This window comes from Neopsephotus bourkii, unplaced genomic scaffold (genome assembly GCF_033783945.1).
Source record: "Neopsephotus bourkii isolate Nb327-2 ecotype Australia unplaced genomic scaffold, CSIRO-AGI_Nbou_v1 NB_911, whole genome shotgun sequence".
Classification (NCBI taxonomy): Eukaryota; Metazoa; Chordata; class Aves; order Psittaciformes; family Psittacidae; genus Neopsephotus; species Neopsephotus bourkii.
This window is the reverse complement of record NW_026901405.1, coordinates 2015532-2034243: the sequence shown is the minus strand read 5'-3', so window position 1 is coordinate 2034243 and position 18712 is coordinate 2015532. Positions and strand designations below refer to the sequence as shown.

Genomic DNA, 18712 nt, shown 5'->3' with positions numbered 1-18712 from the left:
TGGCTACAACCAAAGCAATTACAAAAAAGTGGGGAAAGTCAACAGGGATCTGTAATGTGATGAAATACCATTTCTTAAATCAGCATTTTGTGTCCCAACTCAACTATGTCACACATTATTTGCCATGTTTTCTTATTTGAGAAAGTGGAGACAGAAATACCTGTCCCTCTACACCCAGCCTGCTATGCTCCACATAACAGAATCAAATGAAAGAAAAAGAGCAGGGCTGACTGGAACCAATTACACCGCACGGCTGAAGGAGAATTCTTCAATTTAGAGAGAACTGCGTAGGAAGCTGCTTTGAAATCCAGATGAAAAATGTCCAAGTTCACAAGAAGTAAACTAATTTCTTCTGCAGAGTGAGCAAAGTTAAGTGTTTGTCAATATATATTTAGGTGGGATCTGAATTGTCCAGCCTAAAATTAAAAAGATCTATATCCCATCACTAATCTCATGGGCTAAGAGCTCAATCTGTTTGATACAGCAGTGAAAATAATCACCAAACCCACTCAGATTACAGTCTATCAAGTTTTCTAAAGCAAGAAACTGTATTTGTCCTGCATTACTAATCACATGTACTGTTATTAAACCTGAAATCCTGGAGGCACTGGAGGCAGTGGTACATGAAGTTTTAAAATCTGCTCAGAGATTCTGAGTCTTATCGGGGGAAGCAATACTCAAAAAGCCAAGGAATTTTAACAATAATTTTACTGTAACTGAACATAGCTGAGACATCAATCCTACATTTTATATATAAAAATCATGTTCCTATGTTCCATATTTTCAACTTTCAAGGACAACAAATATAAAAATAGATGAACTTAGAACCAAAATCACATTTTGTGAAGATTTATCATTACTTTATAGGAAAATGGAAAGCTAATTCAACTGAGATTCCACAGATGCAGCTGTGGAATTCTGGATGCAGAAATCTATTCTGGATGCAGCTTTATTTTACATTTTACTTTACAGCAGAGAGCCCTGTTGGTACCTCTAGGTCACAAGAACTCTGGGTAACTGAAATGAGTAAGGTGGAATTCAATAATAGCAAATGCATCAAGAGCTACTCTTAGGAAAGACAAAGTAAACAACTACAAACAAATGCACAAATACAAAACAAGTAGAATTGGAGCAGGGAAAATTGCTGCAGAAAAGAATTCTAGACAAATTGCAGACGCATTAAGAACCCATGATGTAATGTTTAGGGGAAAAAAGGTAGAACTTATGTTAGGACATATTGATAGGAGTGGGTTTGGGAAGATGCATAGGTAGTGATTCCACTGGTGAAAGCTCAGCAAGAGAACTGTGTTTCGTTTCCAGCAGTACCCTAAGCAAACTGGAAATAGTCCAAAGAACAGCAATAAAAATGATAAAATGTTTAGAAAACATGACACACAAGAAGGCTGAAAGATTGTCTTTGTTTAGTCTAGGAAAAGGTATATTTAGAGGGAAAACAGTACTGAAACAACTAAAATTATTGTCTGTATTCACATGGAGGAAGTCAGGAAGCAATTGGCTTGATCTACAACACAAATAAGAGATCTCCTTAGCTGTAAAAGGGCTAAGTCTAGGAAAGGATGTCAAGGAAGCATCTCAAGAACCCTTGAAGGGTTTAGGAACAAAAGTCAGTGTCGATATCAACATCCAGATATCAGCACTGCCTCACTGATCACTGAATCATTGATCGCTAAACATCTAGCGCTGCTTCCTTTGATTCTCTAATGGATAGCTGCAATTTTTTGCAATGGTCTCTCCCCAGTTTTTGCTGAGGGGCTGGAAAGGATGACCTGATTACCAGGAATAGGTATATCTGAATGCTGGCTTACAAGTGTGCATTGTGTTTGGAGAGGATGAAGCTGCTCCTTCAGCATCCAGCCCTGAGCTTTGTTACAATAGCACAAATGCAAAGCTATCCCACTCTACTGCTTACAGCTGCAAGCAAGACCAAAATTCAGCCCTCATAATGCTAAGTAATTGGCTGTGAACTCAGATGAGGAAGTGGCTTGTTCACCAGGGTCTAATTCTGGCAAAATCACCTTCCTGCTTTTCCAGAATTCTTTTTTTTTTTTCTTGGAGAAATTCATTAAAAATCCTGAAATATTTAAAGGCCTCCTGGAAATGTTTAACTAAAAATCATAAAGCCCAAAATAGAAAAAAAAAAAGAGAAAAACTCAATGAAATATAAAACATATGCTGAGATTCAGGTGTGATTTTCTTTCTTTAGAAGCATAAAAATGTCATTGGCACGTGCATGCACAAATCAGAGGTAAATTGCTGTTAACAACTAAATACTCTGCAAAAATACAATGGTTCCAGTAAGTGTCAGAACACATCTGCTCTATTTAAAAATTAACCATATCATTAAAGTTATATTACTAGTTAATTTCTGAAAAATGCTTAATTATTAGAAAGTTATCTTCCCAGCTTCCAGGGAGGAATTGGAAACATTGCATTTCTGAGTTTCAATCTTCCCCTGCCAAGTGCTTTAAAGTTTTAAGAGGCATATATTTTAGGTTATTTGGGATATATAAATATAATAGCTTTCATTATTACACTATAAAGTCAACGAACCTTGTGTCATGGCAGATTTTACCCAATCTTGTGAAGTGTCTTGAAACAGAGTCTTTTTTTCTCCCCACTTTCTAAGGGAGCTGAGACTAAGGGAAAGCTGCCACTTGTGACAGCAGCAAATCTGGCCCAGGGTGTTTCTTGAGAAGAGCCTTGCATTTGGTTTCATCCTCCTCCACATCATGTGTCTCACTAGCTCTGGCACTGGCTCAGCGTAACAACAACTTTTAAGTCAGGAATGATTAACACAGCCAGACTAACCTGACTTCAGCCTTCTTACCTGTTCTTAAATGCTTGCAGACTTAAGTTACATGAGGTTTCAGTTTGTTGTAGCTGCCTGTAGTTTAATTTGAGTGATTCTCAAATCTGCAATAACCAAAGCCAGAAGCATTAAAGGCAAGCACTTACAGGGGTTTCTATGAGCTTCCTTTATGATTTCGCATAAGCTCTCCAATACATATTTTTCCTTCCAAGACACTCGCATATCAGCAGATGCAGGATGATGGTTATATAGAGTCAGAGCAACCTTAATCCAAGCAAATCAGGCCCTTTTAGAGCCAGACAGGTATTATAATAAAATTTTATTTTGCTATCTGTGCAAATACATTCAAACAGTTAATTGCCTTTTTTAATGCACATAGAAAACAGACATTACTCGTAACTGACAGCACCAGGTGGACTGCACATTTCTCATTCAAACCAGACATGCAGCATGAAACCAAATGCAGAAATAAACATAAGAGATAGTGAGGAGAAAAAAATGTTTCTTAATTATGTGGTGTCCACCTTCTGTAACAGATTGTCTCCCTAACTCACCCCAGCTCAATCAACCTGCCAGCTTGCTTGGGAAACAAACCAGAGCTGCACACCCAGAGCTCTGCTTATCTAGTGTACAGGTGTCCTTGTTTGCATGTTTTAGCTATCCAGTGGTTCACTTGGGTGTCAGAGAGGAATGCAAAAGAAATCCTCATTTCAGAGGAAGAATTCTGTCTGTTGTCAAGAATGACTGCAGTTTCAGGTTAAAGGAATCAAGGTTGTTTTAAACCATTCACCGTAAGCTTTGTGAATAATGAAGTGACCTCAGTTCCTGAAAGCATCCGACCCAGATATGCAGCTGGCAGTACATGAGCTGAGATGTTGCATTTTGAGGCACTGTAAGGGAAGAAAAATTAGGTTCTGTGGCCATGCCTGGGGGAGATGGTAACAGCCTCTTCCAAGCATCACCAAAACATATAGGGAGACTGAGACATGCACTTCAGTATGGATGATCAGTAAAGTAGTAACCACAAGAAAACCATGGGTCAAATAACAAGGATAAAGGTAACTCCTAGCTATAGCAGAAAAGCAGTAACTATTTACTATAAATGCTATAGAAATGAATCCTACCTGGAAACAGAGCCAAATTTTCATGGGATGAAAGATCTTGAATTACTCAGAACTCATTTGTCCACAATGGGGAATTAGCCTGACCCACAGAAATAGCTCAGCAAATACTTAATCTCATGGATGGCAGTTGCACTACAAATGTAAATCTCATATCTGTCTGAGTTGAAAACACAGGTTTGATTAATTTGAGACAATAATCCTGGATTTACATGATCTCACCTAGAAGTCAAGATTACCTCAAGATTAGAAATTAAACAGGTCATCTATTGAGACACAGCTGGAAAACAAACTTTCATTTTGTCTTGTCCTTACTCTTGATTCAATAAGCCAATGCTTTGCCAGAGATTCCCTATATGCCTCTTGCCTTTCCATGTCCCATGGTCTCCATATTGGGAGCCATCTCCTTATCACAGCATGCTGCTTAAATATGCACAGTTACTGCCCTATGTGAGAGCTTTTGTTACTTCTGAAGGAGGTCCCTAGGACTGAATTAAAAAGCTTTACAGAAGATCTATTTGGATGACAGAGGTTAGCCATGCAACAAATATTGAGGGTGTAGAAATAGCTATAGTAAAGAAGAATACAGCTGGATGAGCAATGTTTCTTCGAGAAGTAACATGTTTCTAAAACTGTAATAAAAAAGAAGAAATGAATTGCAATAGGAACTTGAAGGGAAAGCAAAGGAAAATAAGAAGAGCGGGACAACAATTTTAAATGGATTTTTCAACTATTTGGGAGACTAAGTAAAATATCAAAACACCTTGAATTGTACAAAGCTGATGTCCTGGAAAACTGTAATCCTTCATCTAGATGAGGAATTCTGCTATAAAATGAGAATATTTAAGTTTGAACAGCATAGTAGAGAATGAGGTCAGCTTGGCATGTTCAGTAACAATCTGTCTCGTAGGCAGAGACTACAGTTTGGAAAGTGCTACTCTGAACTTACTTACTTTAGTTTAAGACTCAACTTTAATCCACTTGTTTCTAAGGCAAGACCCAAACTGTGTTATTTCATTTCTAATCCAAACCACAGTGCTGCTCAGCCAGTATAAAGAGAGCTAGGAAAAAGTCTGATTTATATTCAGGTTTTCCTGCATACCTGCCAATGAGGTTATAAAATATCCACATGCGCATACACACATGTACGGGTATCTACTGTTTATACACAGGCATATGGTCTCTGTGTCTGTGCAGCTGTGCACACATATACACATCTCTCAGGAACACTCGATGTGTCTAACAATGGCTGTGCAGTTTGGCTTTTTATTTCCTTAGTTACATTGAAAGCTATTTCTTGCTCTTTTAAATTATACTTGGGATGTAGGTCTGCTATAAAAAGTTAAGTGTTATTATTAAGTGATCATTTGGGAATTTTTCTTTGTGTTTTCATGACATTTTTCCCTATACTACTTGATTAACTTGCAATTTTGTTTAGCCTGAAATTAAATGTTTACCTAAATGTGGAAAAAGACTTATTTTATAATTGAAATTCACCTTGCACACATCCTGTACATTTTCTTTACAAGTACAGTGACTTGCTGGAAACCACTTGCTTAAAAAGGATCCTCTATTGGGCCAAAACTAGAGTAGAGGTTGATATGTATTACAATTGATATCTGAGGCTTGGGTTCTGAAGGTTAAATATTTGTTGGCAGTGCCTTGGTGGGAAAAAAAGGTGTAAGAAGGAGGAGCAAAATTGTTCCTTTCTATTTTTTCACTTTATACAGTATTGCGTTTTTAGACTGGAAAATATGGAGAAAAACTATGCAGTGGTTTTATGATTTAATTGTAGGCAAGCTGAAAGGAATGCAACAAACTACTTTTATTTCTTTTATTTTTAGGGTGTAATAGGGCAAAATGTTCTCTAAACAGAATGAACATGGCTTCCACGCTTTCAGAGTGCATAACCAAACCCACAGATCTTACCCTCTCACATCCTGGGATAAACTTAAGATAAAATGTAAGTACTTTTCAGTTAAAACCAATCTCTCCTTTGTACATATAGATTTGTTTTAATAAAGGCTTCTTTCAATAATACAAATAATGATAAAAATAATGGAGTCACCAATATTGACTTGGTTCAGTATCTGGGATAAGTATTCCTTCAGGTAAAGCTGGTAAGCCTTCTGAAGTCAGCTATTATTAATCTCATCACTCATAAAATGCTTTATTCCATTTATTACCTATGTCAGCATGCAGTCCACCTTCACACCTCAAATTGGTGATCTAACATCAAGCACTCTCTAATAGTGTTTAAGTGCAAAGGATTTAGTTTGCTTTACTTAGCCTGTTGGAGTCTCTTCTACATGATTTCCCATCCTCAGCTGCGTACATGGATTGAAAAACTTTCCATATGGCTTGGAGAATAAACTGTTATCTTTGTACTTCCCAATATGCCACTTGAGAATATCTCAATTTAAAGTTGCAGCTTCTAAAGAAGTTTTTTTCTTTTTAAAGAAAACTGACTTACAGAAAAGCTCTCATTTTCTGGGACAACACCTCTCCTTGTTGTGCTGAGGATAAAGCATTAAACTGATACCAACATGGTCTGAGAAAGGGCGATTTGTTTCTAGTTAGCTTTTCTGATACGGACCTAGAGAGGCTTATTCTCTAGATCTTAAGGAAGATACGTGTTACGCATTGAGCATGAGTTCAAGTAGGGCTCTGTGAATATTTCTAGTTAGTAATTAACAGAAACAAATACATCTCTACAGGGGATAATTTAGTAGGTGAGCAACCCTAAGGAGAATCTGCTCCCAGTGTCATGGCAGAAGAAACATTGCTTGATTCCCCTCCATGCAGCTTTGTTCCTGGGAGACAGGGCAAATGCATCAGATGGGTGAGATTATCGGTTATCTCCTTCCTTATGATAACATTGATGAATCACCATCCAGCAGTTTTGGTGGGATTTATAAAGGAGTTTTTATGATAGGGAATCACTATCAGCAGAAGCAGCCACCAGTGCATCCGCTCTCAACCTTTGTTCTGCCTGACTCCAGGCTCGCCACATGCCATATTTTACAAACAGTACTTCAATGGGAAACACAAATGGGCGGCAACTGACAGTAATTATTTTGTGGTAGTCATTAAATTCTTAGCCATAAAGGAAGTGGTGATACACTGAGATGTTTTCAAAGAAAGTATGTGGACACACAGCCCTGCAAAACATGTGGAAAGGGACGTTTGGGCAAAAAGAGTGAGTTTGGCTAAGTAAACTCACAGACAATATGCAGGCAAAGCATTTGCTCCCTAAATCTGCAAGGCTCGAATACCTAAAGACATTATCTTGCTTCAACAAATTAAAGGTTTAAGAAAATGTCAGCAGGGAATGTGCTTATCTTGTTCGTTTTCTGAAAGTTAGCACCCCTAATATGCTTCCTGTGCAGGTTTGAAGCAGAGAACAGATTTGTTTGAAATGAGACTTCCCCAACTCCATGACAGCAGCAAAGACAATGAAGTTAAAATGGGTTTACAAGTATTTAATTCAAAGCAGAATATTTTATTACAATTTTGATTATATTTCAGGGTTTAAAAGACTGCTAAAATATGCTAATTCAGAAGCTCAGAATGACAAAAGTTTCAGTTGTGAAATCTTTTCATTCTCTGGAAACTACTTAGATTAAAGCAATATTTGGTGTCTCCTGATATGGGTTTAGATAGTTAATATCAAATGCTAAATTAAACGTCAATAATCCTTAAGGAGCCTATCTTAGTCACACTTTTTTAATCAAGGTTTTCAATGTGATCTTAAGGTCCGTTTGTTCCCAGAATATAATGAGAACTGTACAAATCTCATGCATTTCCAGTCAGAGTTCATTTATAGGGATTTCAATTATGCTTATATAAGCTACATTTTAAATGCTTTGTATGAAGATTTTGGTTTCTAGAAAAGAAGAAATAGAAGGGATAAGGGACTGTGTATAGTAAAAATAAGGGACTGTGCAAGCTAAACAATTCTAAGTTGTAGCTTTCAGAAAAACAAACAAAGCCCCATGAAAAAAAACCACCACCACTCCACAAGCTAAAAAACAATCCACAGTATACGTTTTAAGTATTTTCTAGAAAAGCAAATGCAGGCTTTATTGTGTAAAACGTGAATCCGTTAATGATCGATGTTGTAAGCAGAGTATCCGTTTTGGATGACGATTCATTAGTGCTATCTAAGGGAAGGAGGTTATTGATAATTTGATACCGCACATCCACTATCCTAATCATTATTGTCAGAAAGTCTATTAAAGATCATAGGTCATGGATCTAAAATTAAGTATGCCATAAAAAAAAAAAAAAGAGCAATGGACAAGGACAGACATTCTTATAGATGAAGGATCACACTAAAATGCATTGTATCAATTAATTACTTTAAGAAATTATTTTATAAAATACAGCTACAATCTTCAATGAAACATTTCTTATTTAAAATGGTGGAAGTATGACTATTAAAGCCCCTCCAACTCTGACTGGTTTTTGTCCTTCTGTGTGTGAATCTGCCTTAAAAATACATTTCTCCTTCATATTACACTGAATTACCCAACAAGGTAATAAGATACACTTTTTCTTTTCTTGTTTGGTCTTAAAGCACTCTAGTTGTTTAACAACCCCGCTCACTTTTCTCAGTATTTTGCTAAATGAGAAGTTGAGAACTGCATTGCTAAATGGCATTTCAGATCCATCACCATAAAAAGTGATGCTGTTGTCAGCATGAAGAAAGGAACTGTGCACCACATTCCAGGCTGCTTGAAGGAGAGCTTCACCCTAAGGATTGGCTAGCTGCACCAGATTTTAGCTTGGCTGCTACAAGTGCAAGCCAAATCACACTGTCACTTTATGCAGTAACCTTAGACTGGGTCAACAGGCTGTCAGCAGGAATGCAACAGTCCCAGAAGCATCTTGGCAAGAACTACTTCAAAAAACCTACTGATGCTCGGCACGTGTAGCTTGCACATGCCTTTCTTGTAACTTTCAAAACTGGACTATATAACTCCATGGAAGTATGCTGTTTGCTTTTGCATATTCTGAAGAAAGATATTGGGAAACTGGGCATTGCTCAACTGCTCCTCTAAATTCCTTTGTAAGGGTCACCATGTCTGTATACCCTGCTTGGTCTAAAACACTAATGCTTAACGTAAACTAAGCTGAAGGCAAAACCAAAAATAAGGTGTTATCATTTATTTTAAATAAACTGTAGAAACAATATCATCATGATGTCTTTCAATGTCTGGTATTTATATTCCAGCCACTGTCCTATATCACTTATTTAACTCACTTAGAATGGGACTCAGTCACAAACCCTTTTCCACAAGCTGAACTCACAGAGGACATTTTCTACCAACACTGCTATGGCACTGCTTTTATACACCCTTCCTTCTTGGAATTCACCGTGGTTTCCTGTCAGGTCTGTATCTCCGCTCATCCATCCTTGCCACTATTCCCCTATTTCTTGATCTCTCTCCTTTAACATTCTGGAGGATGTCTGAGCTCTCCTCTCACCAAAAGCATGGATGACCACCTGCCTGGAGATAAGGAGGAGATGGATGCTAAGCTAGGATTGGTCAAGCTGTGACCAGCTTGCCTGTTCTGAGGCTGAGGGAACAGCTGAAGAGGTGGCACAGCACTGGCATTTCTGAACCAAGCATTTTCACATCATGGCCCTGAGCTTCTATGTAAGTATAAGAGGGACCCTTCATCAAGGACTGTAGGACAAGGGCTGATGGGTTAAAATTTAAACTGGAGAAGTTCAGGTTAGGTATAAGGAAGAAGTTTTTTACTGTGAGGGTGGTGAAGCACTGAAACAGGCTGCCAGAGAAGTGGTAAATGCTCCGTCTCTGGTGGTGTTTGAGGCCAGGTTGGACAAAGCCTTAGGGAACACGGTCTAGTGTGAGGTGCCCATGCCCATGGCAGGAGGTTGGAACTGGATGATCTTAAGGTCCCTTCCAACCCAAACCATTCTGTGATTCTATATACAAATTACAGATGTTACACAGTCACATGTCTGGCATTAATAACAGCAGCTAATGTCTGATTGCAGGCTATGTAGTAAGTAGCTTTGGGTATTAATACGCTTGTGCATGAATTAATTCAGTCTTTGAAGGGAACTGCGATAAGGTTCAAGCAGAGAAGAGGCTTAACTATAAAAAAATCAAACAAGATCTTCTGTATTTCAACATGCAAACACTGTAAAAATTGTGCTAGAGCACTGTGCTTCTTCTGTTTGGTGAGATAAAGTAGCTCAAATGCCTGCCAAAAACCACCAGCAAAGGTAGTAGGAGCTGTGGGTGCAGGGCTAGTAGAAACAAAGGAGATTCAAGCACATGCTTGAAGGAACAGCTGGAGACATAGAAGTAATAGGGAAACCAGCACTTTTTTTAGCAGCAGCAAGCTATGAAATCAAGCCTAGGTGACTGCAATCCACCTTAGGGGCGTGATGACAGGACATTACTAGCTTGTGTGACTACCTGCACTGGAGTCATCAGGAGTTACTGTTTGGGCAACTATTATCACCATCCATTTGGCTAAGGAGCTACAAGTTATGACATAATTAGGAAATGTCTATTTGGGCCCTAAAGAGCCAGTTTTGCAGAGATCTGTTGTGATACTAGGTGATGGTGTCAGCAGCCCAGTGGAACCCCACAGATACTGAGGATCTGTGGGGTGTTACAAGCCCACAGAGCATCATGTTCAGCTGAGGCTGGACCTAGATGTGTAAATCATGCAATGTTAAAAAGGTTTTTTTTTTCTCTATTAATGTGCTTTAGAGGGACTTCGGAAACTAGGCTATAGTCTCTGCTGCTGTTTTCTCCTACTTCAGTGTCACAAAGGTTATTGTTCTTCAGGGTGATAGCTGCTTCCAGCACTCACTAGGGAATGCCAACTGTAATTAAAGACTTGGAAAAAAACAATGCATTTAATGGCTTATTTAGGGTGACAAGTGCTGTCTTACCTTGGGAATGTCTATGAGCCTAATAGGTGTAGCTTTCCTTTTGGCTTTCCCTTGCTGCATCATTTGATATTAGATTTCTTTTGCAGGTTTTTCAGACCAGTGTTTGAGATATGCACTTGCAAATCTTGTGTTGAAATCATAATAAAATGTCACACTAATTTATTCGCTGGGAATATTTTGCTAGCTTCTTGTATTAATTCCCCTCAAAGCTAATTTAGATGCTTGTTGTCTGTGTAGTCTGCATCTGTCTGTATTAATAACTGTGAAAGTGTCTGAACAAATTAAGACATTTTACAGCATTTAAACATCCCAAAGATCTTACATTTTCTGTGAAAGTGAAGAGGTTGTACTATAATTTATGGATGTTTTCCCGTTAATCTCTGAATTGTTTTGGCAGTTAATGCCTAAAAGCGGCAGCTACCTGGCAAGGACAGAATATCTGTCAGACCACGAAGGGTGCCTGCATTCACTGGAGAGATAAATGGGAACACTGAAATAGAGTTAAGCCTAAAGAAGGAAGCTCATCCTCAGACGGACTTGCCAAGCCTGTTTCATTATAGCTTATAGCTTTCATTGTAGCTTAGCAAATGCTGTTAAGTATTCTGTCAAAATAAACTTACTTTTCCAGACAAGTAGCACTGCAAAACCCTAAGGTGCCACTGCTAATACTGGAACTCTATTTTGCATTAAAAAATACAGGTACTATAATAAAAAGTCCAAGTTTTCTTAGAGCGTATTTTCTAATCCAAAACATGTATGAGCTTTTTGTGATTTGTACCTTTTCTGTCCAGCCATAATGGAGACAGATTACTTCTTAATGTGTACCATTTAGGAAGCAGCATTCTTTTTCATGTATTTTGAGGTCAGAAAAAGAAAAAAAAGAGGGGTCTTTCAAGTTCCTATGGTTCTGATAATGTTACGCTACAAAACCATATTTCATACTTTTCACTATGGACACACATCCTGGAAGGTCTTTCTGCAACTTAAATCACAACTATTTTAATTTCTAGATTATAGTATCTATTCATGTATAGGAACTATTTATGGTAGGGTGTTGGAACTACATGATCTTAAGGTCCTTTCCAACCCTAACTATTCTATGATTCTATGATCTGAGAAGAAAAACTGAAAAACAAAACAGAAGACTGTCTTAAAAATATAATTTCAAATTTTTTGTACCTATTTATTTAAAATATATTCTTCTAGTTTCTCGCCTATTTCCTTCAACTATGTTCTATTAGTAAACTAACTCTCGTTCAAGCCAGAAGACCAAATGAAGCTTTATAGCGTAATTAGAAGTCTTTGGTTAAAAAAAAAAGAAGGTTAAAACTTAAAGGAATGTTTGACTAACATTTTCTTACAGAGAAAGGAGAAAAACGAAAACAGAACCCATGACTGTTTTAAATTGTGCATTGTCATTTTTTTAACAAATTATTAAAGTTTGACATTAAAAAAGGAAACTTTCCACCTCTGCCTATTACACTTCTAATAAGAACTGACTTAAAGACCTTCAGTTCTAATTCTACGCAAGACAACACTATACCTTTAAAGCTTCAGTATGTCTGCATGCAAGATTTTGTATCATGCTGGATAGATTTCTTTTGGCTGAACTTCAGTCAGTCCTAACTGGAAGTAAGTAAGCATGTTTTCTGTTTCTACTGTTATATTTCTCTGATCACAACATAATGATTTATGCTCAAGGGAAAATAAGACCACAGGTTCTATTCATATGAATCTTTGTGTAAGTCACTGTGCCCAGTTATGATCATATTTTTCCAATCATAGTTAACTGGGCTTTAGATGTAGTATAATGCACTGACAACAACTGCCTTAAGAGATTCCCTTCCCATACTCATGTGTTTACAATCCATATGCTTAACTGGATTTCACTTAACAACTGTATTAATGGTCTCAGTTACTAAACATTTGTGGATCATGTAACTGTTCTTTCATTATACACTAAATGAAGCTTAGTTGTAAACCTTAGATCTTTAATTCAAGAGCAACTCCACAGAGGTGTTATTTGCATTATTTTTTGTTAGGATTGACCTGAGACTCGACTACAGACCTAACAGTCATTTGCTTTTAATTACTCTCCCTCATCACTTACAAGGGACTTCAGATGCCTTTTTTTTTTGTTCACTAGAAGTCAGTGAAAGTTCCATTGCTTGATTCACATTCACTATTAGGCAAGTCCAGGATTACTTTTTCTCTGATACAGATTCGCCTTTCGAGCAGAGAATGAACTAGTTGACCTAAGAGATCTTTTTAATCTTTAATTTCTATGAGAAAAAAATACAAAAAGTACATTAACATTGTCTACAATGTTCTCTGTCAAATAATCATCCCGTTAGAAGGTCATTATATAAAATACTGAGATGCACTGTAATACTGCTTACAAAATTACACAATAAGCTATTTGCGTTTGCAAGTTATATTGAACAGTACACTGTTTGGATGTATTTGTATTTAAACAGCTGACTCAAGAAGGCCCTATGAATATAATAAGTGCTTTGAAAGCCATTACAATAATCACTCTCATTATATACCATGTAGTAACCTCAGACCTATCAAAATCTCACGCATGGGTCTTTTCCTAAAGCAACTGTAAACAGAAGTATAGAATACCACTGAAGCTTGTTTTAGTCACTATTTTGGGGACAAAAGAACCCTATATGGATCTAACAATGCTCCTTAAAAGAAAAATAAAAAAACCAATCATTGAATTAAATCCTGTGATTGGAAATTGGGGCAGAATTGATCTGGATTGCCAAATTTATTATTACATGCAGTGAATGTACAATGAAATGTGATTAGAGCAAGTGTGCCATCAGTCCTTTTTGCAAGATCGAGCACAGAAGAGTGCAGCCTTGATGAAAGGAATCGATAGCATTGAACGCAAAATTGGAGGGCTGTCAAATCATCTTAATTCCTATTTTCTGAATGAGTGCAGTGAGATCGCTTGATGCACATGCTAATAGCCAAATTAGTGTGCTTTTGACTCAGCACAGTCAAGCATCTATAAAACTTAAATAATATTGCTAAACAGAAGAAAAAAAACCCAACCCCTATGAAGCAGAGTTACCACGCAACACATATGTTTCTCTTTGAATTCTTAATTAACAGAGCTGTATTTCTCTTAATTTTGTAGACATTAGCATATGTAACCTACAACTTCACATTTTTTAACAGACAACCTTTGTTCTTCCATGACTGGAAAGACAATCTACTCAACAGGCACAAATACGTATACAACACACACAGCAAGGATCGACCTGTGAAGTCTCTGAAATCAATCACTCAGAAGCGATTAGTAAAGCTTTCCATTGTGATATTTCTCACAAATTTCCCTCAGAAAGAGTTGAGGGTGGTTTCAGGGTCAATTAAAGCCAACCTAAGACTCAACAACCCTCAAGTGCTGTCTTCCAGCCACTCCCTCACATTCTCTCTCAGCCTCATGCACAGCAAGTCATCTATGGATGCAGTCAAACACTGTGGAGACAAGGAGGTAAAGGTTATGTGCCCATGTGTCTCACACCAGACCTAGAGAAAAACTCCAGCTACACTCATAAATCTACAGATACTTCCGTAGCAGTATGAGTTCAGTTTTGATTTTAGTTGCATTGCTTTTAGTAGCTTTTTGGTGCCTCCCTTAACAGACATTCAGCTTCATGCCTTGTGTATGCAGGACCAAATCAGAGTGAGAAAGCTCAGAGGAACAGAGTGTCTCAGCAGCTACAGGTTAATGAACTTCAAACTTGCTTCTGACATAGTTAAGGACATACTTGAAATAACATGGTTCCCTTTCCAGCTTTGACAAGTACTATACTTTCACAAGTACAAGCTTTGAAAAATGTATTAAGTACAAAAAATCAGCTATGACTGCAGCACAGAAAAGTGTTAGGGCAAAGCCAAAGAAAGAACATATCAGCAGGAGGTGAGGGGGGTGTCTCTGCTTCCCTAGTTGGCTCAGAACATGAGCACCAGAACTGTCACCCAGCAGCAGTACTGTATTAACCCCCACCTTTAAAAAACAAATCAATAAAATGTAGTGTAACAAGAGCACAGGCAGTAAAGAGTGCTTTGTAGGGAATCTATTTGTATAGTTAATTAAAAGGCAGCAAGTAAATGAATGGGTCAGGACAATTAAATAACACTAAAGCCTAACCCAGCACTTCCATAACAGTTGGATCCAGAAGCATAATGGATCCATCACCATTGTGCTCTACTCTTAAACCACATATTGAAGCACGTGAGGCCAAAAGCAATTGTTACTCCATCATAGCTAAGTAATACAGATGAAAGCTCACTGTGACCTTGGTAAGCAGATTCAAAACTGCAGGCATTTTATGATAGTCCATAAGAAAGCAAAAGAACCTCATATGTACAGTTGCAGAAGACAATATGGGCTTGATTCTCCTTTTTGAAAAACTACAGGTTTTGTTTTCTCCTTACACGTGAGTCACTTCAGATCTACGATCTTCATTAACTGCTCATGTTTTATATCTTTGCTATTTCTTTTACTGCTTGTTATGTGAGCTTGTGGGTAACCTACTGATGAACTCACACATTATGAAATCTCTTTTCACCAGGAAATTGACTTTTTTAGACTGAAAAACAAAATTCCTAAATGCTATTTGCACCCATATGCCAGAGGAAGTAAGGTGTTAGAGCACTAAGCATAGTAAGAGTCCAGCACAAGTGGACAAGACTGTTAATGCTAAGCTTTTTGCATGCTGAATCCAGTAAATGGACAGACTATACTGGAATTTATGAGATAATGTTGCTGTACTGCAAACCTGGAAAAACATAAAAAACATATGGAGCACCTTCAGCTTTAACATTCAGCCTTGGCCACCAGCATGATGTCTTTGATGTTTACTGTGCGCCAGGCACTTGGTTTTAATTTGTTGTTCCTCTGTAATAATGGATTGTTGGGGATGGTTAATAATATGTGGCATTAGCCTAGAAGTCTGTTAGCTGACTGAATATGGTTGGATTCTTAGGGTTGGATTGTCAGGAAGAAAAGCAACCTATTTATTTATGAATTTATTTATTTATTTTTAAATAAGATACGGAAGCAAGCAGCCTCACGTTTGTTGCATTTAAAGTACAGCAGTGTACTTGTGACCTGTTCAGCTGCCTCCATGTGGGCGTCTAGTGAGAATACCAGCTTGTCAACTATCATGCTTTTAGGGCACACTTTATACTCATTCTCATATATGAAAGAAAATTATGCTGTATACATTAGGCATTTGCATTCCCACTCATCCAAGTCCTTCCTTATTAGTGTTAACATGATAGTGGTGGTATATATATAAGCCTGCACAAAAATATTTCTCCATTCTACTTGCAGTTTGTACAGAAGCAAGTACGTCCTTTTCTCAGTTTCAGCAGGTGTGTTTGATGCCAGGATAGTGCAAATTGCTTCTCCAAAGACTTGAGGTGATAGGACTCCAAACCTGAGTCACTGATAACCACTGCTGGTGTATTGGAAAACTTTCACCAGCTTCAAAGCTATCAGCATCTGTGGTTTCACAGTCTCCTCATGGATGGACTAATTCAGTCCAGAAGTTATACAGAACACGCTTAGCTAGGAAAACATTTTCTGCATCAGGATGAGAAAAAAACCCCAAGTTATTATAAAAATTACTCAGATAAAGTTTTGTTAATTGAATTGAGGCCAGTGGATCAGATTTTAAACCTGCTAGAAAGTGCAAATGATGAGAAAATAACATCTTTCCTGCTTTCTGCTGGCCATATCAAATATACCTGGTGAGCTATCTAAAACACAGTATAACTATTTGGATAAACTCTGATTACTGAAGAACAATGGGCGTTACTCATCCAAAACAACAAGCGGGTGTAACTCCCTATAGCACAACATCAAGTGTTAACAGTTTAGCATGATCATCAACTGACATCTGTTAGGTTTCTGTGTTCCTTATTCATATAACTTTTATTTCAATTTGTCTATTAGCAGAAAAAGCTAATAGACATATAAGCTAATAGACAATATAAGGTAAGAAATTACTTTATAGTTCTACAATTATGTAGATATGTGAGCAGATAGCTTTTAACTGTTATGATGTTCTTTTGTTCCTTTACATTCAGTTAAAAATTACTGTTATCAGTATTGTCATTCCTTGCATTAGACCCATGAAGTCATTCCATGACTTCACTAATTTAATTATACAGTACTTCTCTCAACTCTATTTTTAAAGCATTTCACACTGAAAGGGATGGGTGGAGTAATTTCCGTTCTACAAAGTAAAATTTTAATCTTGTGGTCAAAACCTTTTCACTGAATAAAATAATTCCTTGACTGCATCTCTTGTGAGAGCTGAAATTAAAGGTTGCCTTTTAGTAACTTCTGATGGTACAGAATTTGGGCACCCTCAAAGCACGTACATGTTTATTGCAGCAGACTGATAGTGATGCCTAAACAAGTAGTAATATTCACAATACAGATCTCAATATATATGCAAGATAATCATATTCATATTTGCACATAGGAAATGACAAAAACAAATGTTCCCTCTAACTAGCTCACCATATGTAGCACGGACTCAGTGAAAGGAAAATCCCTAAAGGATTGAAAATCAACAGATACAGGTAACATAGAGGTGGCAGAAACCCTGTCCAATTAATTGGCATTTGGCTATTCTGCTGGTGCATCAGAAATAGAAATAGTATAAATTTTTGCAAGCTCAATGTGTTCTCAGTCACAGGCAAAGTGAGCTGCTCTAGGGAAGTAACTTCAGGTCCCACTTGTTTAAACAGAGCATTGCTAGAGCCCTGGGGAAAAGGTTCACTTTCTTCAGCTAGTTTGCAAGAAAATCTCAATGAAGTCTGCTGTAATTTGCATCCTGGCATGTTCTCAGATGGCAGAGTTTCAGTCTGACCTCTGGCCTTGTGTTTGCAATATTATTGTTTTTTCTGTGGTTGTGGTTACATGGCTTCAGCAATGCCCACAGTGCTCTGATTTATATGTAATTTTTTACTCTGTGCATTGCTCACGCAGTTCAGTTTTGACTAGCTGTGGTGATAACCTGTAAAACTATGCCTGACTGAAGCAGTGAACCCTCTCCAAGGATGGAAGAAGTTGTTTCATCTGAGTTCTGATGTCTAATAATTTCTTCTGCTGCATTTTCAAACTTAAATGTGACAAATGATTCTTCTAAAGTAGCTACCTATTATTTCATTAATTCACAGTTTTTTGTAGCCAGATGACCAGTTTTGCCATACAGGAGAAAAAGCCTTAGGAAGTGCCGGTTGCCTGTCTTCACCAAACCTGTCACCTCTCTGTGCACTGAAATAAGCATGTATTAACAAAAACCAGCTTACCCTGTTTGTTAATCTAAATGACCCCTGGAATTCTCAGCAAGAGGAGAAAAAGTTTCAAATGCGTACATGTTTTGTGTTCTTTCAATCAATATTCTGAATTGCTTTAATTACCACACCTGCCTGGTGTCTCAAGCTTTGCTCCACTGCTGCTGTTTATTGTTACACACATTTTATGTAGGCATCACAGTGACAACACCCAAAGTTAATATGACCACTTATGCTGTCATTCTAAGAGACTGCTAATAATATGGTATTCTGATAAAAAATAGCTTTGTTTGGTTAAAAGACATGTATCCAAAATAAACAGAAACTATCCCTATTTTCTTCTGTACTGATTCTTCAGTAGTATGGTTCAGAAAGAATATAGGTCTTTAAATGAGACCATTGGTAATGCACACACCTGTAAATATCATTGTCCTCTGAATTTGCTTTGCTTCATTGGCAGGACAAAGATCCAAGATCAGCCTGACTGCT

General features: G+C 37.5%; 1 protein-coding gene across 18 annotated transcripts in view; it reads right to left on the bottom strand.

The window, feature by feature from the left end:
- Positions 1–18712, bottom strand: part of ROBO2 (roundabout guidance receptor 2) — a 1066866-nt gene that overhangs the window by 652862 nt on the left and 395292 nt on the right. The window lies entirely within an intron of this gene.